At 34.6% G+C, this 16,778-nt stretch overlaps 1 protein-coding gene across 5 annotated transcripts in view; it reads right to left on the bottom strand.

Moving 5' to 3' along the window:
- The window catches only part of Nt5b (5' nucleotidase B), a 105,993-nt gene that overhangs the window by 51,464 nt on the left and 37,751 nt on the right, over positions 1-16,778 (bottom strand). Inside the window, exon 1 of one of the 5 annotated variants that reach the window (XM_089637221.1) lies at positions 6,217-6,290. The exons of the other annotated variants lie outside the window; for them this stretch is intronic. The gene's annotated coding sequence lies outside the window, so the exon portion shown is untranslated. Of the gene's footprint in view, positions 1-6,216; positions 6,291-16,778 lie in introns of those variants that run through there. 5 annotated transcript variants of the gene reach the window in all.

Raw genomic sequence — 16,778 nt, 5'->3', positions numbered from 1 at the left:
TCATCATCTACAAATAAATACAAAAACCGACCTATATAATCCTTAAATCTTTTTTCCAGAGGTTACTAATTGTTTAGAATGGGCAACAAAGAAAAGAAGAACAGGTATTCGCTAGTAAGTAGGGCTGATGGTTTGTGAATAATGTTTATGTCTTTATTGTTTATATATGAATTGTTATTTGATTTGAAATCTACCACCTCTCTCCATGGCTATAAATGTATTGTTTTGTAAATTTTTCGTTTTATATAATCTTTTGTTTTATATAATTTTTTTAATTCATATTTCTTTCTCACAAATTTAAATAACTTATTCCATATTATGCTCTCCCAGTTAAAGTCACAAGGAGGAAATCCATAATTGGTTTTATTTTACTATATAATACTTATGTACAAACTGATTAAATGTAAACTGTCGATTTCCCAAAAATGAATACGCTCTAATGGGCTTTTACAAAAACAAGTAATACAGTTGTGTTAAGTACATAGTACTATATAGTATATTATACTCTCGGGCACGTCACCATAACATATTATATTGCCGATTGAGTCGTACAAATCTGTACCCGAATTCGCCCGTGGGAAGAGCGATACGCTATTTAAATATATTAGATAAAAATTTCGACATATTCTTCGGAAAATTCAATGAGTTTGTAAGGTTTTTGGCACTACATTCTCACTGTGAAAATGGTACTTTTACAATTAGTTAGATAAAATATCTGTAATGTTGTAAAAATATTTGTACACAAATAAAATAAATAAAATTATATATAGTGTACAATAAATAATGTTTTATGATGAAGTAAATTAAATTTAATAGTGTGGATTATGGAAAGCAAAATATGTATCAAGAAAGATAGAAATATAAAAATAAAAGTGTATTCACTACGGAGTCGTGAATTCATACATCTAAGTAAAGTGATTAAAAATATATCGTTTTATAACTAATACGGTATATTTAAACATGTCTAAAATATTCCCAAATATATTGCCAAAATGATGTAGTCTATTTATAGGTGTATGAGCTTCATAGTTGGTTTTAAAATTGGCAAAGAAAACGGTAGTTCTTTGCCTCAAATTTCTGGTCGGTACGTAAAATTTTATTTTGGTGAGAATTTCAGGGTTGTCAATGCAATTATTAATAATTTTATTTAATATTACAAGTTCAGAGATGATCCGCTTATCTGACAGCGGTATTGTTAAGTTGTTTCATCAAAAGGACATAGTTAATATTTTGAATTGGAATATTCAGTTTAAAGTTAATAAATCTTAAAAATATGTGCTGTACCCTTTCTATATTGTCAGAAAGCGTTTTATACAATGGGGATCAAATAGGCGAATTATACTCTACCTGGTTTCTTACTAAAGAAGTGTACAATGTTTTCAAACATTCAAGTGACTTGAAACCACTCGCTGTTCTGCATATGAAACCAAGCATTTTTATAACTTTCTTTGTTATATCATTTACATGCAGATTAAATGTTAACTTTTCATCAAATATAATTGGGGGTTATATCGCTGATCTGAGCGACTGATGTCAATAGTACATTATTTAAAGAGTATTCATAAGTAACATGACTTTGGATTTTACGAAAACGAATAACTTAGCACTTTTGAATATTAAGAAATAATTAGTTGATCACACACCAATGATACAATTTACAATTTATCCAAATTAGATTGCAAAATATGGCAATCCTCTATAGTACGCATCATTCTATATATTTTCAAATCATCAGCGAAGAGCAGAACTTGTACATCTTTAAATACACCAACAATGTCATTTATAAATAATAAAAACAGAGTTGGTCCGAGGTGAGATCCTTGGGAAACTTCACATATGGATTCGAAGATGTAAGATTCTACAGAATTTATTTTAACACAAAGCTTTCTTTTACTAAGATAACTGTTGATCCAGATCAATAAGGTTCCTTTAATGCCCAAAAGACTTAGTTTATACACAAGAATATGTCTCCTAACTATATCAAAAGCTTTGGAAAAATCAGGGAATATCGAATCCACCCGATGCTTGTGGATAAGGGAATCAGTTACTTACATATTTTTCATAAATGATTAAGTTACTGAAAGTGTTTCTATCTGTGATAAAGCCTTGCTGATTGGGAACGATTATATTATTGATTTGTTTTGTAATGACATCTAGTAAATTATTTTTACTATTCCTAACTTATAAAATAATAAATGATGGTTTTTATATAAAAAATTGAATCTTATGCTTTTTACATTACATAATTATTTGTTTTACGTAACTTTTTTGCAAAAAATAATAATAAATATTGAAAATGACCGATATTTTATTTATCTTGCCAATATATTCAGATATAATTATGATCAGATATTATGAAAATAAATACCGTATTGTTTTGACATCTGTCAATGAAGAACACGTCGGTTACGAGACATAAGGTACTACTTACCGTCTAGCAGTGTAGTTGATAGTATCGATAATTTATCAAACAAGTTTGATAGAAATCTGATAATCTCATCTAAATCTCATAAAATCATGAGCTCCTTCTGCAATTCTTCTATCGAAATTTACCTAAAAAATGCAAACTCAACTTAATAAACTTTATTTGAAAGACGCTCATTATTAAGCGTTTCATGTTCAAACCTTACTCATGGGTACCATCTAGTGGATTTCATCGCTGCCGCTCGAACTGAGTTGACCAGCGTACGTCGCCGCGTGTTCCCCGTTCCAACTTACTTCATTCTTCTCCGCCCCGAAATATTATTTCGGTTTTTGCAAATACCCCCTTAACCAGAGATCATATTTAATCTTCGGTGTGGCCGTACCAAAAAATAATGCCGTGCGTTTTTCCACGTACTTTCGAGGAATATTCTGCTTTTTAGACTGGCCACACTAGTAACTGTTACTTTTGCATAAAGGCACTTGAAACAGCGCGCGGTCCGATTTAACATCCTTGTTACTTTAACTGACAGTTAAATTTTTAACATAGCTCACGATTTAGCATTCTGTTGAAACAGACGGCCCCTAGAGATTCCAATTAAAAGCAATATCTAGATTCAATAAAATTTTCTCGGCTCTTCCTGAATTTATTTTGATTTGAACACACACGGAGAAAACTAACTGATATAAATACCGTTCATTTATTAAAATTCTGGTCAAATTATTCGTTTTCATGTTAAAAACGGGACTGCAGGCCTTCAACGAATGAATTGACAGAATTACTAACAAAGTATAAGTTAAATGCGAATGTTTTATGAGGACGGCGCAACACGTGTTCATACAATTACTAATATTGAAATATTGATAATGTGGCATTCCATCATGATATTTATTAGGAAAAGTTACGTGTTCTAGATGTATTCTGAATGACTAATATTTTATCAGGAAATTGACATGCTATCACTTTTTTAACAGGATCATTTTTAACAGATTCAAATCGCATAACGCCAGACAGTACAATACAATAACTGATAGTTTCTTTACTGCTTCAGCACAGAGTATCTGCTTTATAGTATGGGAATCAATTATGTTTGTTTTCGCTCTTCTTTAATTCAACTGGGTTGCAAGTTGCAACACAGGCGGCCTGGCCAACATAAATTTCGTCCAATTGAATCGAGTATAACATCGAGTTGATTGTTCGATACGATGTACCTAATAACCTCTGCCCCCTCTGCGCTCTATGGCAACACCAGCTGACCTTCTGTCATTACTAAATTATTCAATTGCTTAACACACTTTACAGGTTGCGAATCCTGTTTGATAATAATCAACCGTGTGAACCCGGCAATAAAAAAATCAAAAAAGGACTTAGTAGCCATTCGAGGACATTGAACCAATTGCGGTCAATCACAGAACAAATAAATGACAGGATAAACTAACTATCTAACTATCGCGTCATTTAGTAGAACAACAACAGGAAAACAAATAATATATCTTGGCTCTATAAACTCTACCTAAAGACGGCCTCCGTATTCGAGGGTTGTTAATTGTTCTCGACTACAAATCCGTCGGTCACAGGTTCGAACCCTGGCGTGCGCAATAAAATGTTACTTAACTAAATTATTTCACATTAAATTCATAATAAATACACGGCGTCCGGAAACTAGTGGTATAAATGAGAAACTGGTGTAACTGCATCGCATAGAGAATGCAAAAAAACCTTTTTTTTATCTGAACATTTCGATATATTTATTTTAACTTTTTCCATTTATTCGGCAAGTAATTATAGGGTTCAAAAACTGTTGGAGCCGGGTCTACGTTTCGACGCATTTTAAGAGAGTTAATCAGATGACAGTAACCTCATAGAGCCATTTTTAAGAGAATAATCAGATGACAGTAACCTCATAGCTCTATTTTTAAGAGAATAATCAGATGACAGTAACCTCGTAGCGCTGTTTTTAAGAGAATAATCAGATGACAGTAACCTCATAGCTCTGTTTTTAAGAGAATAATCAGATGACAGTAACCTCGTAGCGCTGTTTTTAAGAGAATAATCAGATGACAGTAACCTCATAGCTCTATTTTTAAGAGAATAATCAGATGACAGTAACCTCGTAGCGCTGTTTTTAAGAGAATAATCTGATGGCAGTAACCTCATAGCTCCATTTTAAAAATACTATCTATTTGAATTTCACATGGAATGAATGAATGCAAATCTTGGAAGCAGAAATTATCCACTTCCCGACATCCAATCGAGCTGAAATTCGGCAGATAGTCTCGTTGTCGATGACAATGCATTCTAGCTACGTTCATTTTTACCACATGTGCGTACGTGATTGCCATCAATCATCAGATGTATGTTAGTAAATAAACATATTTTTTAAGGGTTGTTATTTTTTTTAAATTTGACCTAAATAAATCAACTTTAGACTTAATTTGCTCAAATAAAAAAGTTATATCACAAAACTAAAACCAAATTCGATGTATATTCATCCGAAGTATCGAATCCTGGTAAAATACGGAAATTCAGAATTGAAATGTTGCTTGAAATGGTTTTTTTGACGAGATTTGAATAGACAGGTACTTTCCTCTTCCCCATATCCTTCCCCTCCCCATATCCACATAAAAGATTTCGTAGTAAACTGAAAAGCCGGGTCTAAATTAAGTAACACTCCTAACTAGTTCATATTAACTTCTGTTCTGCCCATGCAAAGCTGCAGTAAAATGCTTGATTTATTTTCACAAATTCCGCAGTGTCCTACATAAAGACTATTTCAAAACATTACACTCTAAAAACTTCTTCAATAAAGTTAACTAACAAGATTTTACACGTGGATATAAAATCTGAAAGCAATAATTTTTTATAACCTATTATCTATGAGCTTTCCAAACTTAAAAATTTATTTCATTTATATCACCTATTTTATGCATAAAAATCCAAGCGTGCGCTAGAAAATTGTATAAATTAATTAATTCGAAATATTATACTACATTTGCGGCACGTTCCAGATCGGAAGACACTCTCAATATCACCATGATGAAAGTTAAACATTGATTTAAAATGGATTTAGCCGTATTTGGTGACCAGATATGAATAGTCAGGTACTTTCCCACCATCTTATCCCCATTTCCTTCCCCTCTCCACGACCTTCAGCCTCACAACATTCCCCAAATTGGGGATGTCATAGTATCATTGGCTCAGACGGTTGGGACTCTAATGCGGCGTTCACAAAAAAGGTTAAACTTTGATTTAAGCTTGACCACGGCATAATGAAACTAAAACCTTTCGTTGGGCATTTAAAATAATAATAAATAGGAAAACAAATCATTTTATAACACCATCCTATTAGATTTATTTATGTTTTATACCGTGACGGAATTGTGCAAAAAGTGCAATTTGATGTAAAAGCAAGATAATTCACATGCAATTTACGTTACTAAATCATCTAGAATACATTAGCATGGATATTTCATCATTATAATAATAATAAATATGATGAAACTTAGCAAAGTTTAAATGGAATTTTCACTTTGTATTTGGCATATTGTGAACTATTCCTGTTAAGGTTTAATATAAGCACGACGTCGTACAGTTAAAACTTTAAATAATGACTGATGAAACAAACAAATTGACGCAGAATGTGCGATAATATTAATTGTATTGCTTTTCATCATCACATCAAATTTAAAGTAAATTTTCACTAGACACTAAACATATTCATGTATTATTCCATATAAGATTGAATTTATTCCCGATATCGTATATTTTAAAGTTGACCTGACTGCCGAAACAACCGAATTGACGTAGTACGTTTAAAGTCAAGATCGAGGATAGATACACAGCACTGTACAACCGGCGTACTCGCGAATGTCTCGCAAACTAACCATCAACACAGCCTGAGTCTACTCGGGTCGCCAATATTCTACAATCCACAGACCGGAGGCCACATGGGTGGGGGTGGCGCGGCGGGGGATGGAGGGGGTTGAAACGGAAGCGTGGGGGTGGGAGGGTCCTTGAACTTGGAGGCTGTTACGTCACAATGGCGTTACATCCGGTACGGTGCGAAAAATCGAAATTCGAATGCGGCGCGACATCAGCTGAGCGGTGCTGGAGATATAACAAAGTATTGGTCACAAAAAGATGCTATATGAAATATACTCTAATGAAAATTATTATTGGTGTTTGAATGTTTTTACGTAAAGAATGGTATACATTTATCTGTGATCGTCATAGTATGATTGTATGTTTCACAGAAATGAAAATCAGTTGTAGCTAAGCAGGATATGTTCATTGTTTACGGTTATTCAAATCTGAAGCGATTATGATCGATGAATCATATTTATTGCAAGTCATAAAATTTAAACCATTTTCCGTATAAATACGTTAAAAAATGGTTATAAAATAATATCACGATTTAAATGGATGTTCAGTAACTTAGTGATACAAGAAACAACTTATAGATAATTTATATAGTAAGATGACTTCTACGAGGTACCAAGAATAACGAATTATTTTCCCAATTCGTTAGATATTCGAAATAAGCCTCTATACAACGCTGGATACCAGAAGGTTTACGAAGAAGAATAATACGTCTTCAAAGTCAAGACCCAATATGCTTGCTATGAGCAACAGATCAGACACCCATAAGCTTAGTTGCATATAGTCATGAAACTGTTACGTGCAAGGACACAGAGAGTTCCCAAAATGAAAAACCTTTAATCTAACGCTGGGTGTTTTAAGGCGATGCACCACGTCGTGTAACATTTGGAATCCTGACGTTAACAATAACACCCCTTATGTAGATGGCGATAAGGTTTAAATTCCCGCTTAACACCAGTCGCCTGTTTAGGTTTAAGCAAGAAAAAAACATCGTCAAAAAGCGTGTTTTATTTTATTGTGAAATTAAGCCATAATTATTGAAATATTTTACGATCATTTTCTAAAGAATTTAATTAAACAACAAAACCATAACCTAAAATAGGTTCGTAAGAAGGAGATTTTGAGCTTCAAAGCAATATTTTCTGGGTTTATAAAAATACTTAAAATAATCAATTCTTTCAAAGGCCAAAATGTGTTCTACTCGCAGTAAACAAAAAATTACAAAAACAAAAACTCCTAACTACCTAACTAACTAACTAACCATCACGCCGTTTTCCCACAGGGGTAGGTAGAGAGAACGTACCGCCAAACAACTCGTTATGTATATAAATATATTTATTTTTCAGTATTTCTACACCAATGAAGAGAACTAGCTCTTGAGTTCGGTGTAGTAGTAAAAAATAATATTATGGAGTGTATGATAATGAAGTTACTGCATTTTGTTAATGATGTTTACGCGTGTTCGGTTTTTTAAATATAATTTAACATTTTTCTTGAATAATAAAAAATCTGTTATTCTGTTTAATTCTTCGGTAAGACTATTATTTAACACTATTAGAAATATCACCAAAATTTCTCGTCAGCTTGCAAATGAAACTTTTTTTGGCAAACTTTAAAGAATTTTCTTCACGAGAGCAGAAAACCCGACCGCACACTTATAAAAGAGCTAGATACTAGCATTTAACTCTATATTTGAATGCTATTTTATGGTATTATGTCTCTACACAATAAATGCATTCTACGAAAATTAAGATAACTGTACCTTTACTGGGAAAGAGACCGGTATTGAATGTTATCGGTGAGGTTTAAAATTTTATCACAATAGAAAATGCGATAAATAAGAATACAGTAAATATCATTGTCACTGTGTCATTAATTGAATTTTGACGTCAACAATGACGAAACTAACGCAAAATAGCTTAAAAAAATTGTGTGATATCGACTCGAGGATTTAAGAACAGATTAAACATATCACCCTAAAAGGTGCTTGTTGTTTTATTGTTGTGCAATATCGCCCTAAAAGGTGCTTTATAAAGATACAAATTAAATAACTAATAAAAACTGTACAAAAGCTTTGCTTTTAGGTAAAAAGACTTTGCATTGATTAGGTAGTAAGGTACAAAAGAAAACTAGAATTTACAGATGTGAAATCAGATTTGCAGGACAAACTGTCAAAAAGGAAAAAAACAGAAAAGATCCAACAGTATGACCAAGTAACAATATTATTATGAAAAAAATATACGATACGGATTTAGTACTTTTGTTCAGTTTGCAATATTTTCTGTGTATTTCAAATGCGCTATATGTCCACTGGCCCTAGTTCAGTTAAACCACGCGCGTCGTCTATTCTAATTATAGATTAATATGAGACATTCTAATACATCTTAGCATCTATTCTGTCAAACATTTGAACAAAAAATACACATTTAGAATAAAGTAAAAACGATTAAGTAAAGTAAAATACTACTTTTTTGCAATTTTTTTTAAATAAAAAGTCATTGAACATGAATAAGCATTACCACTGCCATCTATATTAATATAAACCATGCTGTAGAAAATGCACTGACAGTTAAAGAGACCTGTTTTTGGACTTCTTGTATTGGGTTTAGCAAATTTTAGTACTAAACTCCGCTAAACCCAGTGCAAGAAGCCCCAAAACAGGTCTGTCAACTGTCAAACTGTCAGTGTCTTTAACTTTCAACAGCATGGCTTGTTTTAAAGATGGCGGTGGCATTACGCGAATATTTAATATTTCACATGCACCGTCAACCAAAATTAGCATGTTAAAGTAGACTACCCACATAACCGGAACATACAATAACCGTGCTATGACCGAGCCGTGAATTATGGGAAAGGTAGAAGCAACAGCAAAAAGAGCGTAACGCCGCTGGCTCGGTCACAGCACGGTCATGATATGCTCCGGTTACGTGGGCAGACTCAATTAATATTAAATAAACAATAGTTCGTAAAAGATTATTGGAAGAAACATAGGCTCTACACACTTCACATAATATAATGCACTGACTTTGAAGAAGATAATTGCAACCGCAATGCAATACTAAAGGAACAACTAAAATGCAAATAACTCAAAACAATGCTGAAATCCGAACAAATCTCGAAGCATACTTACCCTAGTTTTCCCTACTAATTTCCCGCCAATAAGTCAACCGTTACTACATAAAGCTTTGTTCTTCTTTAGTACGCACTCTTCAAAAATGGAACACATTCAAATAGGAAGGGAAACATTCCATCAAAGTAGTTACCGGGAAATCGTTATCGTCAGTATCTTCACACTTTGGAACACGCAAACAATCGTGACGTCAGAGTGAAGGGTAAACTTTACATTCGTGAAGCCTGTTGTTCTAATAGGTACCCATAAGTAAAGGTAATTAATATAGCGTGAACTCAACTGAATATCGATCGGGATATTTATACTTCAGTGGCTAGATGGCAGGTGTGATAATATGCAGTTTCAGGCAGGATTGAAGGATTACGACTTTCAGACAATTTCAGATAAAAAAGATTGATATCCCTATTACTTGGCAACAGTATTTGGCCGAACTAATCTATAATTACGGAAGGGTATCATAACATAGAATATATACTTGTATGTCTTCTGGCTGTATTGCTTTAAGGCTGAACAAAATTTGAATGGGTTTTAGTAAATTCAGAAGAAAGCAATCTACAGTCATAAATATATCAATAATATAAACTGTTCAATGCCCATACATATATACACACACACACAAACCCGCATACACACAAACAAAATTTTAACGTAAAAAAACCTATTGTAATAAAACAGACAACCACACGTCGAAGAAAGGAATTGCCAAGTTAATAAATTACCTGTAATTACAAAATAAAGCTTAAAATTTAAATACAGTTTGAAAATAAATTTATATTTCTCGGTATTTTTGAACGGTTTTAAAACGACAGCAACTGATCGCACGAAAATAGCACAATTTGTTTGTGCGTAGATGAAAGTACTGCCCACTCGTCTACCGCCGAGTAGTTCAATATAGATTAATATTGCGTATCAACAGAACATGGTGCTCCATGAATTCTACGTCAATGCGGATAATTTTAAGAGGGCGCTTGGTAAGGTCATTTCTACCAATTTTGATATTTTACAGTGACTACGAACTTACTAATCGGTTAGATGGCCGAGAGGTCCAAAGCATCTGGTTCCCCACCATGCGAATTATATAGGTGCTAAAAATCATCTTAATTACATAGGTACTTAAATATACTTACTTAAACCCCTGCATACCCAATTTCTACCGATTTATAACAGTTTTTTTTAAGATAATATCTATACATTCGTTATGCCGAAAAGTTAATTATATGAAATTCCCTCATAAAAAATACACAGTGTATCTTTAAATGCAACTAAAGCATGTTTCGAGAGATTTTTGCTCTATTTCAAACGAGTCGTGAAATATTTAAAATTTTAATAAATATTTTCTTTTTCGCTTAATTATTATCGTTTTTCAATATTAGCGCGCTCCTTCTAACATTCTCCTTTCTCTTCTCTATCTCCCTTTGAACGTTTACTACGGGGCCTCAATGATAAACCTTAATAATATTTATGTAACATTTTTTTATTTCTAATAAGAAATTACACATTTTGTCCAAAGAAACGTCACTATCTCAATGACGGTTCTTTTTTCAAATTTTCTTCAGGCAGGTAGCACCATATTATATGCAGTATTTTAAAATTTCAAATAGTGGAAATAAGCGATGGGGGCCTAATTTTCTAGGTCGCGGAGGGTTGTTCTTGTATACGGGGCGCCCCGGTCAAGACGAGGGTCTTAGGTCCAAGTCCTAGATGTGACCGTATCTTTTCTGTTTCAGATTTTCGTTTAAGAATCGCTAATATTGTATTCAATAATTAAATAGTACAATTTGAGGTTTAACTGATTAAATTATTAAAAAAATTAATATCTGTTTCACCACCGCTGAGTATCAAACACTACCCGTGAAGTAAATGCCTTATTTACCGCCATTTTAACCCTATGATTAAAGTTACTTTCAGGCGCCATTGAGTCGATTTTCCCACGAACTGGAAGCTGTAGAAATTATCCATTAATTATTATGAGTAGTCAATAGTGGGTTCACGAATGGACCCCAAACCATTCCTTATTTTTTTTCCACACAAAATATGTAAATTGAAAACCAATTCTTGTGCGTATAAAAATAGAATTCCAACTCTGAACGAAGATGTCCACACATTACTGGTGTTTTGCAGAATTTCCATATGAAGCCTCATTCAGATAGGAGAAGAAAATTCGGTTTTAAGACCGTGCTGGCTGTAGTTGGCATCCGGCCATGTTGTTGAGCGCCAGGCGCTATTTGCCACAAGAGTTCTGTCAGTTTGATGTTTATACTTTAATATAAATATGATGATAGATGCCTACATTTTATCACAGATTTCGAACAAAAGAAAAGTTTCAAGATGGTCAATTTACTTTCAAACATTATTATTTAGTAATGAATCATCGTTCAAAGACATCGTTCAGGACCCCACCGAGAGACAGCCTGGGTTCTCACTGCCTCGCAAAACCTGGTCCGCCATCAATAGGTTAAGGTGCTCCCATAGCCGCTGTGCCCACATGATGCACAGATGGGGCCTTAAAGAGTCGGCGATGTGTGAATGTGGTGCGGTGCAGACTACCGAACATGTGGTCAACGAATGCCCGCTCCATTCATTCCCCGGCGGGATTGATGAGGTCCACATGGCGACGCCTGAGGCCCTAAAATGGCTCGCAGATCTAGATGTCCCCCTCTGACCCCCCACCATACGAAAGAAGATCGTTCAAAGATGAAATTCTAACAATGAAGACGATGGCTGAAAACTTTGTCTGCAACTAACTGCAATCAATAGGATTTTTATGCAAAAACCATTCGATTGTGTGATGTCTGTACGAATGTGGGCGAGTGCAAGCGAGATGGAATTCTTGCAAGATCTTATAAAAGGCGATGCACGTTAGTTGTGCGCCCTCTTTTTTGCTACAAGCAGCTCCCCAATAAATACCAGTACATAGATCACAACAGAGTATTATTGCATACTACCCGACACGCTACAATAAAGGCACGATAATACTCCATTCATTACAGATTGGGTAAACATCGGAAATTTTCAACGCCCTCAAATACTCCTCTTCTTTAGAAGTCTGTAGTGCTGAATAATGCAATAATAAAAAAACGTATTTACTAACTACCGTGTCATTTCTGGGCATGTTACGCAGAGTGGATGGAACGACATACAACTGTCTTGGCACACAGGCCTTGCTCGATTCACTTTCATATGCCGTATCTGTGGTGTCGATAATTAATTCAATAGTTGAAGTTTCAATCGGTACAGGTATTTGGTTAAGGTAGTTTTAAGATATTTCCATAGGTGGCAGTTTTAACGCCACATGACAGAGATATCATGTCGGCTGTAACCGAATGATTACGAGTACAACCGATGCTAACCGATCTCCAGGCCGGCAGCTCAGTTCGAGTTCCTTCCCACGCCATATGACGGACATATGTCCTGCAAGATGTTCATTGTAATTATCAGATTATCTGTGACGGACCGAAGTATTTATTCAAAATTCCTATTTAAGAAGACAATTAACAATACAACAGTACATTACAGTACCATACTTACTTAGGTAGGTTCTAGGTACTCTTCTGTGGGGGTACCTACCGATACAAAATAATTTCAAGAGTATTTATTATAATTGAAATATCGAATTACGGAAACGATCTCATCGTTGGCTCTTTACGAAATTTTTGTCCCCAATAAGTAGGTTATTCGTTTCCCGGAAATATTTTTCTCTCTTTAACAATAATATTAATACTTAAAAATAAAGTTGAAATATTTTAAAGAGGTTACAAAATGACCTATAACCCTTAAAACACAAAAATTACAAACAGGTTTTTAAAAACGGTTTATTTAATTTCAAGAGAATCGTTTAAGTATAAAATAAATCAATTTTATTCTGCTCGATTATTATTACGTAATCAAAATATCAATGGCGTGTAATTTCCTGGATCTCGCCAATGCCACGTATCTTTCTGTGTCGTTAAATATGTAATTGAAAACGTCCAAAGAGGTATTTTAATTGCATGCTTCCGTATTCCACATTCTATTCGGAAGGTCATAAAAGGCGCCGGAGGGCTAATACATATTTGAACTGGTTTTTGATGTGACTATCTATGTGACTATGTGACTATCGTTTTACATAATACTAGCAAAAATCCAGTATATTATAATTGTACGATTTGTGAGGCTGAAAGAATTTACAAAAATAATATTTGCATAAGGATTGTTGCCTTTCAGAATGAATACCTTACCTTTTGAATGTTAGGAAACTTGAAAAATAACGACTTAAACAGCTATACTTGCCGCACGTTCCAGAGTGGAAGATACTCTCCTTATATCCCCCTGGTGTTTTGACCATCATTCAGAATTGAAACGTTGCTTGAAATGGCTTTAGCTCACAGACATAGGAATTAATAGACGAGAAGATAATGGCGAGGGGTAAAATCAACTGTTGAAGAACGAAGGGGGTAAGGCTGACTGTGATTCGTCAATAAATCAATCTGACAGTAAATAGGCATCTCGCATTATAATATCACCATTTAGTTCTTAAAAGTAAAATCTGCTTTTGAATGAATAGACATTTTTACATGGGAGCGCAAATTACTCGCCACGTTATGAACTAATTTGCGAAGTCCAAATTCGGCAAAGTAAGGCAGCTTCTATTTTCAGAGTCGTAGTTAGTTTCAGAGTATTTAGTTAAGACACTTTTACAAATGTTTCATAATTTACTTACCCCAGTAAACAACGATGAGCACACTTGAGAATCGCTACATTGTGATGTGATAGTATATGTTTCTAAAACTGATCCATATAATACAGTGTGAATAAGCTTAAAATAAAGTAAAATAATGCTTACTTATGGAATGTAATACGACAATTGGGTTTATTCTCCTTTTCACATCTATTTTTACAAGTTTTCATATCACAAGTCAACATTTTGCAGTGTTATTTCGTAAAATGAACCGATGATGCCTCGACCATAGTTCGCACAAGAATGATGACGTCACGTTTTCAAATTTCACTTGAGGCCATACGCGAGCACAGCCGGCGCCAATGGAACCGGTATGGGGAGTGGGGATAATACGCTTTTAATCACTTAGGGCAGGTCTACTAATATTCATATGTCTATGCTTTAGCCGTATTTGGTAACCAGATCTAACTAGCCAGGTACTCCCTCACCTCTTCCCCATCTCCTTTCCCTTTCCACTACCTTCAGCCTCACAACATATCCCATTTTAAAAATATAAATTTTAAGATTGTATAACCTTCAAAAGTTATTCAAGAAAAATTAAATATACAGGGTGTATCGGCAAGTACCCGACAAACTTTAACCAGCTATTCCTCAGCACATTTGGAGTAAAAAATGTTATGGGCACTTTGCTGTCCGGTAACATTTTTTTCCATTTAAAAACAAAAAATAAATAAATAAATCCACACTCCGTCACTGTCATTTGCATTGTTTCTCGTGTCCAACAGCTGTTATTAGCAAGTGTGTCAAAAAGTGTCCTCGCTCTTTCGTACACACTAAATAATAATAGTTAAAAATGAGACGAATGGTGCCGTGCCATTTCGTGGTGATTGTATAAGCGCGCCAACGTAGGTACGTACGTGCATTATTCAACGAAACTCGAACAAAATATTGCCAGACGGGTTTTCAAACTTTGACAAAGGATAAAACATTGGTGACATGTGGTGAAAATATGAATGATAAATTTTTTATTAAAAAAAATGTTACCGGACAGCAAGGTGCCCATAACATTTTTACTCCAAATGTGCTAAGGAATAGCTGGTTAAAGCTTGTCGGGTACGTGCCGATACACCCTGTATAGTGACCCTGAATTGAAAAAATATTGTCTTCGAATCCCCACAATATTCTTGGAATTTAACACCTCACTAAATTCAAGCTTTCTCAGCACCGGTCTTCTGAACGATACTAGGCCAAAATAAGAAAACTTATTTTGGCTGAAAATGTGAGAGAATACATAAAATGTCCGCTTTCTCGTATCATCGTTGTATCAATAACAAAAGAAACACAATTTAAAACAGATTTATTTACGTAAACCAGAGTCGTACACACTTTCAGTACCTTCCTGGTGAGAGAGCACCAAATGTTGCTTGAAATGGTTTTAGCCTTGATTACTGATAAAGCCAAGTACTTCCGAACCTTCATCTTACTCATCCCCTTCCACTCTACATCCTTCATTGGGATATATGGCCATTTTATGGAGATGCGGTTAAAAAGTTAGGTTAGGTTACAATACGGGTAGGTTTGACGGCCGGCATAGTCCAGTGGTAACGCATTGGACTGCCATTCCGAAGGTCGCGGGTTCGAACCCGGCGTGCGCAAATAAATTTTATTTTATTAATTTGTGTTATTACACAATTAATTAATTAAAATAATATATAGAATATTTGCGACACGTTCCAGAGTGGAAGATACTACCAGTATCGCCCTGGTGTAAGACCACCATTCAGAATTGAAACGTTGCTCCAAATGGCTTTAGCCGTGTTTAGTGACTAGATCTGAATAGCCAGGTACTTCCCCACCTTCCTCTTTCCCTTCCCCACTTACCTTCAGCCTCACAACATCCCCCAATTGGGGATGCCATAGTCTCACTGGCTCCAGACGGGAGCAGTTGGGACTCTTGTGAGGTATTCACTATAAAAAAAAAAAAAGGTATGTGAGGAATAAAAAAAGCTAGATTTTGTTCTTAATGTCATTGAGGAATTTACGTAAAACCTAGCTAAGCTGTAGGTGGAAAAACGAATCATTAATCAAACGCAGTTATCAATTGATCAAGAAATATAACAAAACGCAACCTTCATTGAAAATGTTGAACGCAGAGGCGAGGGCTGCTTGATTAATGGATAAAGTCACCCAAATAATGTAAACACGAAAACCTGAAGGAGGCTTTGGTAAACTATAGTGACGAGAATGGGATATTATTAAAAATACCTATATAATGAACGAACGCTTTACCTATTTATAACATAGTATCATTGGTGTGCGAAATGTGCTGAGCCAGCGGCAGCCGTGTGACTGCCGCCTCAGCGTCTCGAGTAGTAAAAATAGACAACACGTCTGTTTGGAGAAAAGTCAGTTTATTAATTGCTTTTGGTGAGTGGTTTGTTGGTGTGTTTGTAAGCATTTTTTCAAGTAATCCAAGTATTTATTTTATTTTAGGTTGTACATTTAAGGTTACAAATTACTAAGTAATTAATTGTCACATGCATATATTTATTTTATAATATGTATATTTTCTCCTGCTTGATGTGGCTCCTAAAAACATTACATTAGTACTTTGTATTGATGTGGCAGAAGTCGTAAACTCCATCAAAACTTTGTCCCTGATTTGATATTTACTGTTTTTAGTGCCCCAT

Source organism: Hesperophylax consimilis, chromosome 11 (assembly GCF_061612785.1).
Source record: "Hesperophylax consimilis isolate HC1 chromosome 11, BYU_Hcon_1.0, whole genome shotgun sequence".
Classification (NCBI taxonomy): Eukaryota; Metazoa; Arthropoda; class Insecta; order Trichoptera; family Limnephilidae; genus Hesperophylax; species Hesperophylax consimilis.
Note: the sequence above shows the minus strand (reverse complement) of the source record. Positions and strands in the feature narration are given on the sequence as shown.